We start from the raw sequence: 17,741 nt of genomic DNA on the forward strand, positions 1-17,741 counted from the left end.
TACGCTCAGTCATGGATTAATGTTAAAAAGATGTAGGTGACCTTTTATTCTTTTTTTTTTATTATTTCTTTTTTAAAACCCTACAGCCACCTACATTGTGAATATATTAGCTGGAAAGCCATTTCATCAGTGCTGCAATACTTATGTACTTACAGGTTTGAGACAGCTGTAAGATGCTGAGAACTGCTGTGGAAATTGCAAAATATTTGTTAATACAATAATAATGCTTTACCTTGGATTCAATTTATAATTTAAATTGTGTAACACAATGGTACCTTTGTTCTTGCAAGCAGTTTTGAAAATGTCATTTTAGACACATGCCGTGTAAATCAGTACCTTGCTTTGCTTCTGTGGTGGGGTGACCCAGGCTGGACGTCAGATGCCAAACCTGCTCCATCCCCCCCCTCCTCAGCTGGGCCGGGGGGGAGAAAATGTAAGGAAAGGGTGGTGGGGTGCGGGGGGGCAGGGAGATCACTCAGCAGTTGCTGTCACCGACCAAACAGACTTGACTTGGGGAAATCAGCTTAATTTATTACCAGTCAAATCAGAGTACGATAGTGAGAAATAAAACTAAATCTTAAAACTCCTTCCCACCACCCCTCCCAGCTTCCTGGTCTCAGCTTCACCCCCGGTCCCTCTGCCTCCTCCCCCCAAGTGGTGCCAGGGGACGGGGAATGGGGGTCTCTGCTGCTCCTTCCCCCTCACACTCTGCCCCTGCTCCAGCGTGGGGTCCCTCCCACAGGAGACTGTTCTCCATGACCTTCTCCAACGTGGGCCTTTCCCACGGGCTGCGGGGGGGATCTGCCTCCCCATGGACCCCCATGGGCTGGGGGCTTCACCGTGGGCTTCCGAGGAATCTCTGCTCCGGGCCTGGAGCCCCCCGGCCTCCCCCTGCCCCGACCCGGGTGCCAGCGCTGCTGCTCTCAGCTGTTGTCACTCTCTGCCCCAATCAGCCATTGTCACTTTTTTCCCCCCTTCTTAATCCCCCTCCCCTGAGGCGCTGCCGCTGGCACCGAGGGGCTCGGCCTGGGCCAGCAGCGGGTCCGTCTGGGAGCCAGCCGGCATGGGCTCCACTGGACACGGGGGAAGCTTCTGGAATCTTCTCTCAGAAGCTACACATGTTGTGCCCTCCCCCCTTGCCCTGCTACCAAAACCTTGCCATGCAAGCCCAATACAGCTTCATACATAGGCAATCTAATTAGATCTTTAAATTTAAACAACCATTTCTTACTATATTCCTGAATAATATATTTGGTTATTTTCACCTGTCCTGCAGGGATACTGTTTATAAGCAGGAGAAAGGTTTGACTACAGGTGAAATGCAAGTTTTTTATATATGCTGATCTTTGTTATTAAATTAGGAAATAATAGAAAGAGTATGTCTGTCTTTCCATATTTAAAGCTTGAGAGCCTGATCCAATCTCCAAGTGCTAGTGAAAAAAAAACTCTCCCTAATGAAATACATATCAAAGCCACGTCAAGAGTCAGAAATTTGCAGTTCCCTTCCTGCACCCACAACCATGTTTATGGGTACGTAACTTGGTGCTACTTTCTTCCATCCTGACTTGTGAAATGCCTTCAGGTATACTAAATATTTTTAACTTTCCGCTCTTTAAAATTGAACTCAGGTCCGGATGTGGCCTCAACAGCAATGACAGAGGAGACCACACTTCAACTTAACTTCCCTGGTGTTTGGCCACCTCATGTCTGCTAAGGCTGTAGCGCTGATGGGTGGAGGAGGAGGAACACAGCCCAGTTTCAAACCTCTACAAAAATCTCAACCTCAAACTCTCTTACAGTACAACCCTGTTTTGAAACTTCATTTTATGTGTACGAAGACCTTGGGGAACATTATTTGTGGAGGACTAGCTATCATTTGGCTTCCGTAAGATCTTTTTTTGTGTGGACATGCCATGGCTACCCTTGGGTGCTCTGGAAGGCAGGTGAAGCACAGTTGCACAACACGGAGGTGTGTGTTGGCGGGGACATAAGAAGTCTGTACCTCAGTACAGAAACTCAGCTCCTTGTACCTGTGGTTTGAGCAAGTGCTTTAGTACTCCTAAGCAGTGGAAATTGCTTTCAACAATTTGATGACAGTTTCACTGAGTGTGTAGTGACAAAAACGGGGAAATGGAAGAAACTCATAAACTGCTCCTAGGAACAGCTGCTTTAAGTCTGCAGCTGACACGGATGAACTGCCAGAGGGGGTCAAACACAGCTGCGTTTGTTCTTTTTGCATTGTTTATTAATCATGATTTTCTCATGAGAAAATCTCAAGTTTTAATGGCCTATGTAAAACTCAGATGGATTTCAGCTTGAATGAAAGGAGGAAGGTTATAACAGCAGAATAAATGTAGTGGTTTGACATGCATTTTTTGGTTGGGGTTTTGGGTTTTTTTTTCAATTTTCTTTTTTACTTTTGTCTTTTCATTTTTATATGACCTGATATTCATTATGCAAGGACATTATTGTGTAACATGGCATGAGTAGGACATTTACAAAAAGCAGCTAAATTAAATTGCTGATTTAGAGACCAGATACAATAAGAATTTGGTTTTGTGTGTCATCTTTTTTTTTTTTAAGAACAGACTTCTGTCAACCTTCAGAAACTGTAAGAGCAGCATGGGCTTGGATCAAAAAAGACACTTGAGCTCTGTTCTCAAATAACAGGCAAGTTCAGCCCTTGTTTACATGCATGAGACTTTTACTGACAATGATGAGCTTAGAGTTTTATATGCTACTTGCACAGAATACATAATTAACTGTGGAAAATAACTCTGAGGCACCAGCTATGAAAAAGACAGGCTTGAGATACGTGCTGTGATTAAGGAGATGTTTAAAAAACTCCCATAATAAAGTGCTCTGAAGGCATGAATATTGCTTACTACCAGACTGAAAGGTGAAAGTCTGCATGGGATACTGCCACCTGGCAGAAAACTGTTTTGTTATATCATATGAAACGTATGTTTCACATCATAAATTTCATAACATGAGAATCTCATATTCTCATGAAGCTTATCGTGGATATGCTTCGTTAGTTCCAATAATGACAGGATTAAGCAGGAGGCAGGGGTCCTGAGACCAGTGCACATGCTTGTGCTGTGGTCTGCATTAGGACTGTACATTCTTTTTCTTTGTAGCCAGTGAAATTTCAGAATATAAGCAACAGTCAAGAAAGAAAAAGCTTATTTGTACAAAATAGGATTTTTAAACCTTTCCTTGTAACCTTAAATGTGCTTTGTTCTCTTTGCTAGGAACAGATTGAGGCCAACTTTCTGAAAGTCCCAGGTGACCAGAATTGTTGGTTAACCTGGTAAATAGTTTCCAGTAATGGGCAGTTTAGAGAAAATGGGAGTGATTAGGTCAGCAAATCTCCTTAACTTGCATTTTTTTTCCAAAAGAGAAACATCCTACACATTTCTTCTTGTAAACTTCATTATAGAAGTTTCACATGAAACTCTTCCTTTGCCACAACTGTCCTTCCAAAAGAAAAGTCAGTGTTAAAACTAATGGGCTATAGATAATTCATTTAAAATCAAGGAATGTCTTTATATCTTGATGTTGATGAGAAGCAGATGTTCTGAAATCCTGAAGCACTTAGGTGTACCACCTGTACCACAGTTGCAGTGTCCTCTATACTTCATGGAACAGTATTAAAAAAACTCAACAAAACCTTCTCACTGTGACTGTGCAAAAGCAAGTAATCATAATAAATAAGATTTAATATCCATCATGGCTTTAGAAGTTGTAATAATGCTAATGCCCTTCAGAGAACTGTCACGAGTTTTCCTAATGTTTAGTAATTCTTTTCTTTCCCTCTGGGAACCATGTTTCCTTTCTACATTTAATCTTTGCAGCCCTGAATTGCTGAGATAGACAAATACATTTCATATATATTTTTTTTTACTTTCTTTAAAAACACCTAAATTATTCTTATCTTTGTTCACTAAAAATACATGTTTAATGGTGTTTCCTTCTGACTCTTTTCTCTACAAAAAGCAATTCCTTTCTTAATTTTAACCATATGCAGACTGATTCAAGTTGTTTCTTGTCTGTTCTTTATACTAATGGATTAGATTTCAGCTGTCCATCAATCTAGGTTCCCAGTATTGCATTTTTATATTTTGACATTTTCAAGGTATCATTTTATTAGAGAAGATACAGAATATGTTTAGATGAACTTCCATTTGTCTAATTGCTTTCTGATATGTACTGGGATATCCATCTTATTCACATTCTTATCCTTAAGAATCTGTGAAGGATATTTGAACTATGCTATCACTTGTGAATCACTTGTTGGAAAGATATTTTTCCTGGCACATGATGGATATTGAAGAGGGGGAAAGTTTCTCAGCACTATGGTTAAACCGAATCCTTAATACCAGAGGAAAATAAATCAAATGTCTGTGGGTTCTGCATTGGAAAGGGTTTGTTGGTCCTAGATGTTTTGTGGAAAGAAATGAAACCTCCTTTTAAGAAAAAGAAGAAAGAAGAAGAAGAAGAAGAAAGAAGAAGAAAGAAATTGCACGTCCCACCAGTGCAATAATATGTCCTTTATCATCTGGAATTCAAGGCAGCCATGCCTACTGTCTTCTAGGAATCACAGGAATAAAACCTGTGACAAATATGTTTCCACATTTGCATGTGAGTTTTAGAATAAACACAGTAAAGAAGGTAAATATTAGCAGTCATAGCATTAAAACTACTGTGGATAAGAACCCTCTTTCCCCATTTGCGTCTTCAGGTAGCCCAGATCTGTATCCTTCTTTATCTCAATACCGGAATAAAGACACCATTGATCCCTAGGTATGTCTGAAAATCTATTTTAGGGACAAAACTTTATCAGCAGTTTTTGGGTAGAAGTGGAAAAGTTGACGTGAGGGTGTTATCAAAGCTAGACCCAAGCCCTATACTTACGAAGCTCTACGTTTAATGATAAATAATCAGTAATGATATATATTCAGAAATTCAGATTCTGCAATAGTTAATTTGAAATAAAATTTAAAATTTAAGTCTTATTGTAACTTTTAATCTGAATATACACATCTTCTTAACAAATCACCTTTCACTTGTTTTTATCGTAATGGCTCAGATTGAAATTTGGCTGGCACAAGCTTAGGCTGTTCACCTTCTTTCTGTCTTTGTAGCCAGGCAAATAAATGACCTCTAAATCTGTCCTGGAGAAGCTTGCAAACAGATATTTTAACAGGTAAAGCACTGATTTTAACCTTGAGCATATAGAAAACGGTGGCAGTTCCCTTTATCAGCAAAAGGAAAGAGTCATCCATCATATCTGGATTTATGATGCTTATAACTGTACTGGTGACAATGATGGTGTTCAAAACTTTCTGCTATAAATTGCCTGCTCTTGTGGTATACTGCAAATAATTTTGATTAATTTAGCTGGTCCATTAAGCTCATTAGCTTGTACAGCGGTTATGGGCTGACATCCACTCAGGTCTATAGAGTTAGCAAGCAGTTAGGAAAGACCATTTTTATAATCATTTGAAAAGCACCCTCCCCCCCATTTTTCCCCTTTTAAGGAGATTCTGCTTTCAAAAGGCTGATTTGAGACCTGCCCTTGAGCTGAATTATGGAGTAACTGTCAGTGCCAGGCCTGGTTCACTCTGGTTTATGGAACATTTCTCTTCCACATTTTAACCCTACAGAAATATACCTTAAATTTCTAGATCTGGAAATAACTACAGACAATGTAAAATTCATGCCAGTCTTGGCTTTCTCTCCAGAGATGGATTACGTGCTTGGGAGCCCATCACCATTATAAAATGTGATAAATCTACATTTTCCATGGACTGGTATAAATCAGGACAGAAGCATGACTTCAATAACAAGGCAGCATGTTGCTGCACACTTTATACTTACAGATACCCTCGTAGGACGTACACCTCTGAGTAGAAGGATATTTTGAAAGCTTTGGGCACTGCGTTGCAGAGATTTTAGGTCACTCCCTTCCTCTACCACAGTTCACTCTTTGCAAGATCTAGACCTTCACTTGTGATGTCCTGTTAGTTCAAATAGTATAATGCTGAATAGGTTTTCAAATCCTCTATTGGCAGGATATTTTGTTTGTTTGCTTGGTTTTAATTAATATTTAATTGAGTGTGCAGACAAGAGGATATATCATCAATTGTTGTAAACTGGCTTAGCTGTCAAAGCTAATGTTACTATATTGATTTATACAACTTAAGAAGGTAACCTGGAGTTAGAAGAAAGGGCAAAAACTTTCTTCATAGGAAGAAAAAAGAAATTAGAAAAGATCTCATGCCATGATTTGTGGTATGGTAATAGTGTTTTGTTGACTGCTAGGGAAAGGAGACTCCTGAAAAAGAACTGGAAAATGATTGGGAGCTTTTTTTCTCTCTCTTTTTTTTTTTTTTTAGTCTTACTATCATCATAGAAAGTTTATTGCCAATTAACTTTATGGGAAGGAATTATAGTGGTGGTAAGCAATTAAAAAATATAGTATGTATTTATGCAATGGCGAGAAAAATTAATAAAACTTGCTTTTTAAGCTTTGCCCTAGCCTTGTCCCTAGATATAAGATACTTTTTTAACTAAGATAAACTGCTGTGATAAGAAACTGTATTTTGTTAAAAATCAGAACAGATTTTCTTTTATTTATTAGTGTTAGCTGTAAAACTCCTATTGGAAATAGCACAGAAATTAGCTTATACATAGAATCATTGAAACATAACATTACATTCACTACCTGTGGTACATAATTAGACTCCCATTCACTTATACAATCATTTATTTCAGCCATTGAATATGGTGATTTTGAGATAAATTAGCTTTCTATTAAAAAAATGAAAATTTTAAATTGTACTCTTTCTTGCTGTACTCCATTCCTCAGAAGGTCTTATTTCAGATGAAATAGCCAAATCTGCAAAAATAACCCCTTATTCTGCTTATGAAGTATTGAATTGGTTTTTTCCACTTATTTTCTCATTGCATCTGATGAAGTTATTTATGTAATCTTTCACTATCACTCCTTAAGAGTGATTTTCATGATAAAAAAAATTACCCATCTATAATTAATGCACAGTATTAAAGATGATCAAGACAGGGCACTTAAAAAAATCTATCTTCAACATTTCGATTTGCAAAATGATGTCCAGTTTCAAAATGAGGCTCCAGATTTGCCTTCAACTTCTGTTATTGAATATAAGCATTAATAATTTATTTAAATTCAAGTTAATTCTTTTTATTACCAGTTTTGCATTTCTCTAAGATTAGTTGCATATTTGGTGTAGAGAACTCATCATTCTCCAACACTTGATACATTACAGTTTGCTTTGTTTTCTTACTTACTAAGAAGTGCTAACAAGGTGAAAATTTTGCATATCATCCTCTTTTTTCCCCCATGGGCTTAAATTACCTGAAGATTGTGTCCCTGTTTCTTGGACTCCTATCTACAGCACATACTTTTGTAGTTCTTAACGTGCCATCACTTTGAAATGTATATGTCTCTGCATAAAGCTATCTTCTTTTGTCATGAATGAGTGATTCAGATCGCTCAAAGAATTAGCGTCAAATGTATTAGAAGAAGGGGATTTATATATGAACTTATAAAAGTGCAACTTAACAAAGTCCAGTGGCAAGGCTCAGTCTATTGCTTACTACATGGATGAAACATACAGAGGGAAATCGAGTTAGAGTTGAGCTAGAATGATTTACACAGAGACAGGTGCAAAAGGGTAAGCAAGACCCTTCCACTGAGTGATGAGGTTCAGAATGGACCCCTTTGCCTTCTAAACTCCTTCACAGAGAGGAGTCTAGGTGCGGCTAGATCCAGACTTGGTGCCAGACTTGGTCAATGGTTTATGTATGAAGAATGATATATGCAAAGTTTGTAATAATTAATATTGAGTACATGGATTAGTAATGTTTCATCAGTATTAACGATTCAGCATGCTATCAGTCACTTACCGAGGATCTGTTGCGAGTAAAGGGTGTCTCCACCTTGGGTAAGGAAGGATCTCTTAGTCTCAGGTAAGGAATCTCAAACCTTGAGATGTGTCCCTGCTCAAGGGTACAGTCACCTGGCGTGCAGTCCAGTTGCAATTTAGGGAGAACTGAAATTGTACTCATCCAAAGATCTGTCATTGGTAAAAGGTCTCTCTGCCACAAGGAGCAACCCTGAGAGGCGTCCCACCTCAAGGAGAGGTATCACCATACAGCCACACTGCCTAGTGTGGAGAGCTCAGGGAAGGCTCATTAAGCTCTCATATTTGTCATATTTGTTGGCTTGTAGTCAAATTGCATACAATGGGAAAGGTATGCATAAGACAACTTTCTCTGTTCCTTGATAAATGAGTTTTGGAAAAGCCACTCACTATTATGTGTTAATAGCATGATTGGTGTTCCAAGCCCACATGCATCAATGCTGATTGTCACTCTGCTCCTTTGTGGGTTTGCTAGAGGAGTTCTTGGCCTGGCTATGGCTCAGGCCGTTACCTCCTTGGGAGCCTGTACCATACTACTGCTAGTTTAGCTAAGGGGTGGAGTGCATCCCTCACATCTTGCCATTAACTTAATTCCTATTGACCTTAATGAGGTAACAAGGTGATAATCTCTGTAACTGTCCTGGAGCAGATTGGTGGGAAGATGAGGGTTGCACCACGCCCATCATTTTATTCCTGTGAATAAAGCTGGTCATACAGCTCTTGGCTAGCATGACTTCAGTTTCAGAAGTGAGATTGGAGGAGAAGCTGGATGCATGGGAGATAGCTCTCCTCAGAGTGAAAGAAGGTGAAATTTTTCATTGGCTTTTACTAGGAGAAATGGAACTCAGATTAACATTTTACAGTGGATGAGTTAATCGAAGAAGTAAAGTTTTAGCTAATTTGGAAAGAGTGGAGCAATATGAAGGTGCTGCTGGTATCTATTAATGTGTAAATATGGTTCTACACCATTCTTTAGGTGGATGAGGGACTTGTAGATTAAAATTAAAAAAGAAACCCAAACTAGAGGTGCCCTTCAATTATAGCAACAAGACTTCTCTTTAGGTTTTGGTAACAAAGAATGTGTTTTTTTCTGGGTCATGTTTTAATCCTGAAACTTGATACCTTCTGCAGTCCAAGGATCAAACTCTGCCCTATTTCAGAAAAAAAAATATGTTTTCAGTCTTTCATTTTCATCTGCTTCATGTAGACCTTAATGAAAACTCTGCCTAGAATGCATTTTGGAGAGCATCTAGGATGAACTCTGGCAAGCTGAGCAGAAGGCTCCAAATGTAGTATTAGAAGCAAGGAGTCGTCTGTAAAGTTCATGATCTTGGAGTAATAAGAATGATACCAGCTTAGAATTGTGAAGCAGAGGTTCGCTTGCAGTGCCCACTTCTGTTTGCAGTTATTTCTATAACTTTTAGCAAGCGGAGTAAGTACAATGTGAGTGAAGTATGATGAAAACAGACTGCACTTTCCTCATGTGATGCGTTTTAAGGGCTTCCCCACAACTCCTGGCCTCTTGTACCTTTTCTGCTACCCACTGGAGAAAACTGTCTCACTTTGGAGTAGATATGGTCATTGATGAGATTATTCCTGTGCTCTTTTTCCATTCTCTGCTTCTTTTAAGAAAATTTCAGATTGACAGGAGGGAAGGTTGTAGCCTGAAACAAGTGCAACGTGGCCATTAGTTGCACCAAAATGTGTTAATCACTATGCTTAACACAACCATCAGGGACTCTCACTTGCTGTAGTGAATAGGAAAATCTTAATAAGGCACCTTCCATCTTGAACACACAGAAATGCGAAACTATTTCTAAAATTTTAATGCCAAAAGTGATTTCAGATTAAATAACAATCTCAGTGTACTTGTTATAGCATTATGCATTTTATTTTATGTAACTACCTTTTAAACTGCTTTACAGGCATTCTTCACAGCAGGTACCTGTTTCAGAAAGCCTGAGCAAATGAGGAGTTGAAATTACGTTTTCAAACATGACAGAGGAGGAAATTCTACAAGTGCTTACATGAATAAAGATGCAAATTTAGATATTCTGGAAAATCTTAACAAGTTCCTACCTTAAAATATCTTTGCATCTTTAGTTAGGTAAACGCCACTAAAAATGTGGTCTTTAACTACTTGTCCTCTGAAATTACTGCTTTCTGAAAACAAAATCTACTTTTTAAAAGAATCTCCCTGGAGTTAAAGCTACTAAATAATTTTAAAATCTTTTATCTGAGATCTATATTCTATACTACGTATTTGTATCTGTCATTAACTGTGAAGGACAGCTCCTTAATGTAATCAACAAGATTAAATTACAACCCTAGATGGGAAATTAAGGTTAATTTTGTACACAGCAGAAATGCAGACGAGACTGTCTGAATAGGTTATAACTAACATGCTGAAATCTGATATATTGCCGACCTACACAACACCAGCTGTGCTGGAAACACCACTGCTCCTGTCAGCATTGTATATGGGTATAAGAAGAGTGGTTAGGGGGGGTGCATCTTAAACAAAGCATGTACAGTATTAGTACATCTGCTAACAGCATGCTAGAGCAAGAGTTAAAAGGAACTGATTAACATTGCAACGTTAGCTGTCTTACTGGCAAGATCTCTTAATGATTTTTATTTTTCCCCTGAATCTTCCATTTACATTTCCAGTTCAGATTTTTTGGTTCATGGGTTTTGAAAGGGTTATGGCCTCTTCTGGTATTGCTGGATCATATACATGTGCTTAAAACAGAGTATCTCCATGCTTGAACCCAGATGTGCATACACTGTTCATCATCACGTACATTGTTCATCACCATTCATCTGGGCCTTTGTGGTAAAGGCTATGTAGAAACGAAACAAATTTGCAATTTGCAGGTACTTGTTTTGTTTATGGTGCAAATACTGAACTGGTCATCCACCCTCCTTTATTATAACAGTGTGAAGAAAATAATTCAGAAGTCTTTAGCCACAGTTAACTTGAGTTTATAGTCAGGAAAGTTCAATCCAAGCATGGCAGAAACCTCTTAAAGAAGTTACTTCTGATATTGAACTTTTTTGTGCCTTCCAGGTAAATAATTCAATATGTACAATGATGCAGGTGACCTGAGAACCATTGACATGGCTATACTCTAAAACTCACTGAAGACTTCAGCAGGCTTGGATAAGGCTCGCATAATTAATGAAGCTGGAAATATTTAGGAGAAATCCTGTTCTCTGTGATTTATTATTCTAATTTTGTGGTTTTGCTGTTACTTGCCTTTCAGCTGGGTGGGGTGTGTTTAGTGGAATCATTAGAGATTTTGATGAGGTGCTTCATTTAGACTAAATACTAACTAGAGATATTTGCGGGGAAGTTTTGATTAAAGTAAATGAAGCAGATCTTTTGATGCTACCAGGTAATATGGGAAAGGCAATAAAGGATGGACACAGACAAAATATAATAGTAATCAGTGACGGTGCTATGGTATTTTAATTCACAGTGTGAGATCTGTATGAAGTCCTTGGAAACTGGAAGGCTTTTCTAAGGTACTGATCCTCTCGTCTAAAATGAAAAAAAAATCTAGTTTAAATTGGCTATGATTTTTATATGTTTGTTTTAGTAGCAAAATAGAAATATCCCTGAATTGCATGGTACTTGAGTTTGTGTCTGCACTGCAGTACTCTTTTTTTTTTCACTGACTAGTGCCTTGTTTACAGTTACTTTCTATAGTAAATCTTCCCTATTGTTTTGTCTTTATTAGCTGTGCCAGAAGGCTACTGAGCTAGAGCATGTTAACAGCTATCCTTCAATACTTACGAACACGTTTGCATTGCTCATCCGTCATTTTAACTGGCAGTTATCTTGATGTAAAATATCTGGAAGTCTCGAATCACCTAGAATACTCAGGATCTGGAAACAGTCTGAATTTCTGAAGCAACTATTCATTTAATAGAAGTGGTATAAAATCAGCATGGACAAAAATGTGAACTGTCTTGCTTAATTTATTTCAGGAGACTTTTCCAGCACAAAAATCAAGTCAGCCTGCTATCCAAATCCTTAACTGCTGGCTACCTGATTTTATGATAGGGCCTGTGTCCTTTCTACCACTTTCATTTGTAGTATGGGGAGATTATGAAAGCCACTTATTTAAAGATTACTTGTTTTCAGGTCATTTCTGAATGGAGTGGATACAAGGGCTGTAGGTTTCTCCCTTTGTCTATATGTTTATATAGGGTATAAACCAGATTTCCAAGCATCATACTCACTTGGTAAAGCCGAAAGTGACCTTTCCCTCTGAGCTAGCAGCTGGTTTCAGCCAGGATATCTGTGGCCACAGAAATGTTTTTTCTCTGGAAGAAGAGGAACAGAACAGTCCTCATTGCATCCCTTCTGCTTTCAGATACCTGTACTGCCCAGCAGGCTGTGGTGGGTATGCTGGTCTGGAAAAGTAGAACAAAAGCCACCATGCTCAGCATCTGGGCAGCCAAAACAAAGACTGGTAAAAGTGCTTTATCCTCAAAAGCTTGAGCTGTTGTCATTGCAGCTTGGAAGGACAAATGTTTGCACACCACATGCTGTCTACACTAAGCTTGAAGAAAAGAAGGTAAATTTCTAATTTGCCAGGTTGTACTAAGAACTAGGAGCGAGCAGTCACTGTGAGCTCTGAACTGAAGCATGATTAAAAAACCCAGGAGATTTGTCTGTATTTTAGTGTGGTGGCCTGACCCAGGCTGGATGCCAGGTCCCCACCAAACCTGCTCCATCCCCCCCCTCCTCAGCTGGGCCGGGGGGGGAAAAATGTAAGGAAAGGCTGGTGGGGTGCGGGGGGGCAGGGAGATCACTCAGCAGTTGCTGTCACTGACCAAACAGACTCGACCTGGGGAAATCAGCTTAATTTATTACCAGTCAAATCAGAGTACGATAGTGAGAAATAAAACTAAATCTTAAAACTCCTTCCCACCACCCCTCCCAGCTTCCTGGGCCCAGCTTCACCCCCGGTCCCTCTGCCTCCTCCCCTGCGCAGTGCAGGGATGGGGCCCTGCTACCAAACCCTTGCCACACCAACCCAATACCTTTGGTATTTGAATAATTAGGGTCTTTGCCATTCCGCTGTAAAATAAAAATGATAGTCAACAATGATTTGGGGGTTGTTTTGCCATTTATGTCCATACATTGTTACAGGAATCTTTCACTATTTTTATAGCCAGACTGTCCTATCTGTCAATACTGGTCAAAGAATTGGCTGATTGTTCCTAATTAATAGACTGTGCACCATTTGAGAACTAGTTGATGCTGATGCTTTTGGATGATGTGTTTAGTTATTTGCAGTAAAGGGAAGTACTAATGGTCAAATATCACAGACTGTGTTGTCCACCATTAACGGGGGAAGCAAAGCTAACGGAGTAGGGTGGAAAATGGGAAAACCAGGTTTGCCAGTGCTTTATGGCTTTTGAGCTTTAGATAATGTACTGCAGCAATTTATTTTATTTTAATGATGGAGAAGAGGAAACATGTAATTTTTCAGTCATTTCACACATGCCATTAGCAACATAATTTGAAAAGATAATGATTTACAAACCACCTGCTATCTGGCAGATGCTTGATATTGGCACGTGCGTGGAATATAGTATGAAACATATCTGAGGGTTTTAATTGCCCACTAATGTAATAGCTTCTGTTCTCCTAGAGAACACTTTCTGTGCAGGTTAATGATGTAGAGTTGCTTTTTCTTTTGAAGTAGGTCTGCTGGGGATCTTTTTTAATAGACAGCAAACAAGAAGGATCTTTACATGTTTAGTCAGTCCTTTTGAATTATTTTTATACTAGTTACTTTCAAATGGCAAGAAATGAGGAAGAACATCAGGTTTGTAATAGAGTGAGATCTTTGGGGAGCATTCTGAGAAAGCAGCTCATGATATGTCCTGGTATATCAAGAATAGTGATTTTATATTTTATCTAAAATGTACTGAGGACCTCTGATCTTCTCTAGAGTCCTTGGGAGTCAGTAGCTAAGTCATGTCCACTAGAAGCCCACTTTTTGTGGAAGGCCCATGGCATCACAATCCTGTGCTAAGCTCAAGGTTACGGAGGTGGTTACATCATTGGTAATGCTTTTGGCAGCTCAGGCTCCAGAACTTGTAGTGAGTGTGGGATTTTTTTATGGATCCACACATACTTTTATGCATTGAATAGCAAGGAGCTAAAACTGGAGTTGACACCATTCTACACCAAAAGTGCAACATCTTGTTCAAAAGGTAATACTTTGCTGGGAAAAGAAGCCTTTGATGTGAGTATCTGAGGAGAAATTTGTACCCTGATCCAAATTCAATTCTGAAAGCCTGATTCACATTCAGTTCTGAAACTGCATTTGCTTACCCCTATTCACTTTCATTCAAGAGCAAAACAATGCCCAACCCCAAAGCCAGAAAACCCCACACATAAATAAGAAAAAAATCATAGTCACGGTAGCAGCATAGGCTTCTGGGATTGCATAGGGGTACTTGGATAAGCTTAGAGGTACTCGGATGAGTATTCTAATGCAGAAGCAGCACCTAGATTATTGATTTCAAATGTGGACCAAAGTCAAGTGGAGATTGTGAGCTTGATGAGATGTATTTATTATGGATATTTGCTATGATTGTAAAATATTGTAACAATCTTGCAGACAACAGGATTACAAAGTCAATGCCAATGTATTTGTGAGGTATGTGTTGGAAATACCAGACAGTGGGAATTTGCTTTAGCTACCATAAGGGATGCAATCTTGGCTGCTAATCTGAACAGATGGAAAAAGTTGTATATTTTAGATAACTGAGAAAATTATAACCTGCTAGGATGTAGCCTGTATATTGAGTGAAAGGAAGGAGGAGAGTCATAAGATGGCACTGAAACTAACGGGTATCTTTACATGGCAAATCTAGCACAGGCTAGAGATGCCCAAGCTGACCAGAGAGAATAACACTTTGGCACAGAACTATCTTTTCCTGTCTCTCAAGGCCCCGTACTAGATGAATTAGATAGCTGATTTTTTATTCAGACTTGCAGTAATATACTGGAAGGAATGACAACTACTCTAGGTTTTTCAAGTTTGCTGAAAATGTAGTATAATTTTAAAAACTGGTTTTTAAAAATGAAACATTCTTGTATTTATCCAGCTTACATAAGGAATAGAAACCTTGAAACATTTGTCTTGCTGTGAGTTTAAAACAATGACTTGGAGAAGCATGTAAAAATGGAAGTGTTACCAATCCCCCAGATGCTTGAGAGCATTACATACTTGTGTACTGGCTTCAGTTCCATCCTCGTTCTTTCTCATGCAACTCTCAGCTCTCTTATATAAAATTTTGAGTGATTAATGATTGAAATGTTGTTTAAATCACTGAGCCTTCCTCTGTCAGAATTTGTAACTAACTTGCTAATGGAGACTAAAACTGAAAAAAGGTCCTTTTTTTCTTTCTTTTGAAAAATGCTATAATTTCAGGTATTTCTGTTCCCTGCTACAAGGCCAACATCCCTCCTCCCAGTGAAACCAAAGGGATGTCTCAGAAGGAGTGATAATGTAAACATTTGCCCCTGGCAGATAAGCAGTGTCAAATAAACTGTATTTGACAGCATTAACAAATTTACTGTGTTGGATTTGAATGCATTAGCTGTGGTGAACTGTGGAAAGGTTTGATAATGTCATGGCTTTCAAATTATGGTCTTACCAAAGTGCTTAACAGATTTGTCTACTGTTTCATGTCTGTAAATGACTACATAATTTACACATTTAATGGATGTTAGATTACCTGCCTGCCATTAGACTCTTAGACTACAGTGAATGAAAAACAGAAAACAGTACTTTCCCAGGACATAAATGCTTACTTAACAACAATGGCACCCATTTATCACCCTACATGTCACAATACTGTGGCTTTGGAAAACTCGGATAAAACAAATGGTTCCACCCTGCCATTAACTATATTTAAGAATGTATATCTGTTAGCCACAGAAAGATAACTTGGAAAAGCTTGTTTTATAGTCATTGCATGTTAGAGTGGTGTTTAATCAAAACAAAGATGTTGAACATTGATAACCTGGTGAGATAATCTCTGCTATTAATAAAGGTGACCTTTGAAGAGGCCTCAGAAAAGAAACCTTTTTATTAATTTTCTAACAATTGTATAACAATAAAGGAAGTAACAGACAATAGTGTAGCATTTACTATATGATTAGAGCACTTAAATTCTGAACGTGAACATTGGAGTAGGTTGAACATATACAGGTAATGCATTTGAAAATTATTCAAGTTATGAAGTTTAGTAGACATGTAGGAGTAGACAGGTGTTATTGATGTAACTACTTATTATCTTTTTTCATAAGATCACTTCAGAAAGACCTGAAAAAATTAACTATTAATAACTAATAAACTCTATAGAAGGTAATTTATTACCTTTAATAGGGTTCCATTGAAATATAATCTATGTCTAAGACAGTATAATAGAGTTTAATAGAGGGGTTTTTATATAGTTTTCAAAGTAAGATATAAAATTAAAAAGAATATTATTCCTAGTATGAAAATTTATAGGCAGACCTTCTTTCCTTATTGGCATGCAATTAGGACTCCTCCATCTGTGTGTCACATTGATATATCATCTAAATTATGTGCGTTGATGCATTCCCAGTACATCCTCACTCAGCTCCCAAGCCTGTTGTAGCAGCTTTGCATGCACCGTTTCAAGACACTTGGGGAAAGTTAGTTCAGCCTTGCTGTAAACTGCTGTTCAAACTTTCCACTTTGTGGGCTGAAACATGTGCTGGCCTTCCCATCCCAGTCTGGCTATTTTTCATTATTTTAAAAAACCAAAAGCTCTATTTCATCTCTAATTCTGAAGCTGTGGTTCTTCTTGGGGACATGTGGGCAGCAGGTGGCCTCAGTCGTGGGTGACAGCATTGGGTTCGCCACCAGCAAGAGGAAAGGCCAAGCTGTTTTAATGGAGAGCTTTGGTAACAAAAATTTGCCTCAATTTTTGATGGAAATTATTTGCTTTTATACTGATTACACTAATACTTATTTCATCGTTATTTGTTGTTTCATTTTCTTAAACAAGGCTGATAAAGATACTATCTTGCCTTAATTACACCCTGCCAGCTGAAGTTTTTGTCATATGTCCATGGTCTTAATATAGCATACAATAATTTAACTGATTATAAGCCATTTCTTGGTCCTCTATTATCTGAAGGCTTTTTAACACAAATGAGATTTTCAGCTTCTGCAATCTATTAGATGATTTACCCCCATATTAAACAGGCTTGTAATTTGTGTAAGTATAATTTATACCAGTATTTGAGCATCTGTTATACTATGTATTACATCTATTGTCAGTATAAAATGAGAAGACCATGGTGTAAATAAGAATCAGGCTCTGTAACTTAGCCTACTGAAAAATCTTATTTAATCAAGTTCAATTTCTGTTAGATATCCTATTTCCCATTGTGTATAATTAAACTTAAAAATAACTGTACAACAACTGTAATGTGTAACAACAAAGACAAGTAGCAGTCTTGATTTTATTCATAATCCACTACTTATTTGTAATAATAAACTCCTATTTATCTGGAAACAATAAAATTAAATTTAATTGTTCATTGAGATACATTTTGTTATAGTGACTCCAGCTACAGTTTTTAGGACTTTATGACATAAATCCGAACATTTCTAAGTAGTTACATCGAAGATATCATATATAAAATTAATAAGAATGTGGAAAAATAATGAATTCTAAAAAATAATAGCACATGTTGAAGCTGGG

At 38.1% G+C, this 17,741-nt stretch overlaps 1 long non-coding RNA gene across 7 annotated transcripts in view; it reads left to right on the plus strand.

Moving 5' to 3' along the window:
• The window catches only part of LOC308071283, a 107,490-nt gene that overhangs the window by 23,994 nt on the left and 65,755 nt on the right, over positions 1 to 17,741 (plus strand). For 2 of the 7 annotated variants that reach the window (XR_013931058.1, XR_013931063.1), the window contains one exon: positions 1,800 to 12,553. The exons of 2 other annotated variants lie outside the window; for them this stretch is intronic. This is a non-coding gene — a long non-coding RNA (uncharacterized lncRNA). The remainder of the gene's footprint in view (positions 1 to 1,799; positions 12,554 to 17,741) is intronic. 3 more of the 7 variants (XR_013931060.1, XR_013931061.1, XR_013931059.1) reach the window with 3 other exon arrangements.

This window comes from Falco punctatus (genome assembly GCF_963210335.1).
Source record: "Falco punctatus genome assembly, chromosome: 11".
Lineage (NCBI taxonomy): Eukaryota > Metazoa > Chordata > Aves > Falconiformes > Falconidae > Falco > Falco punctatus.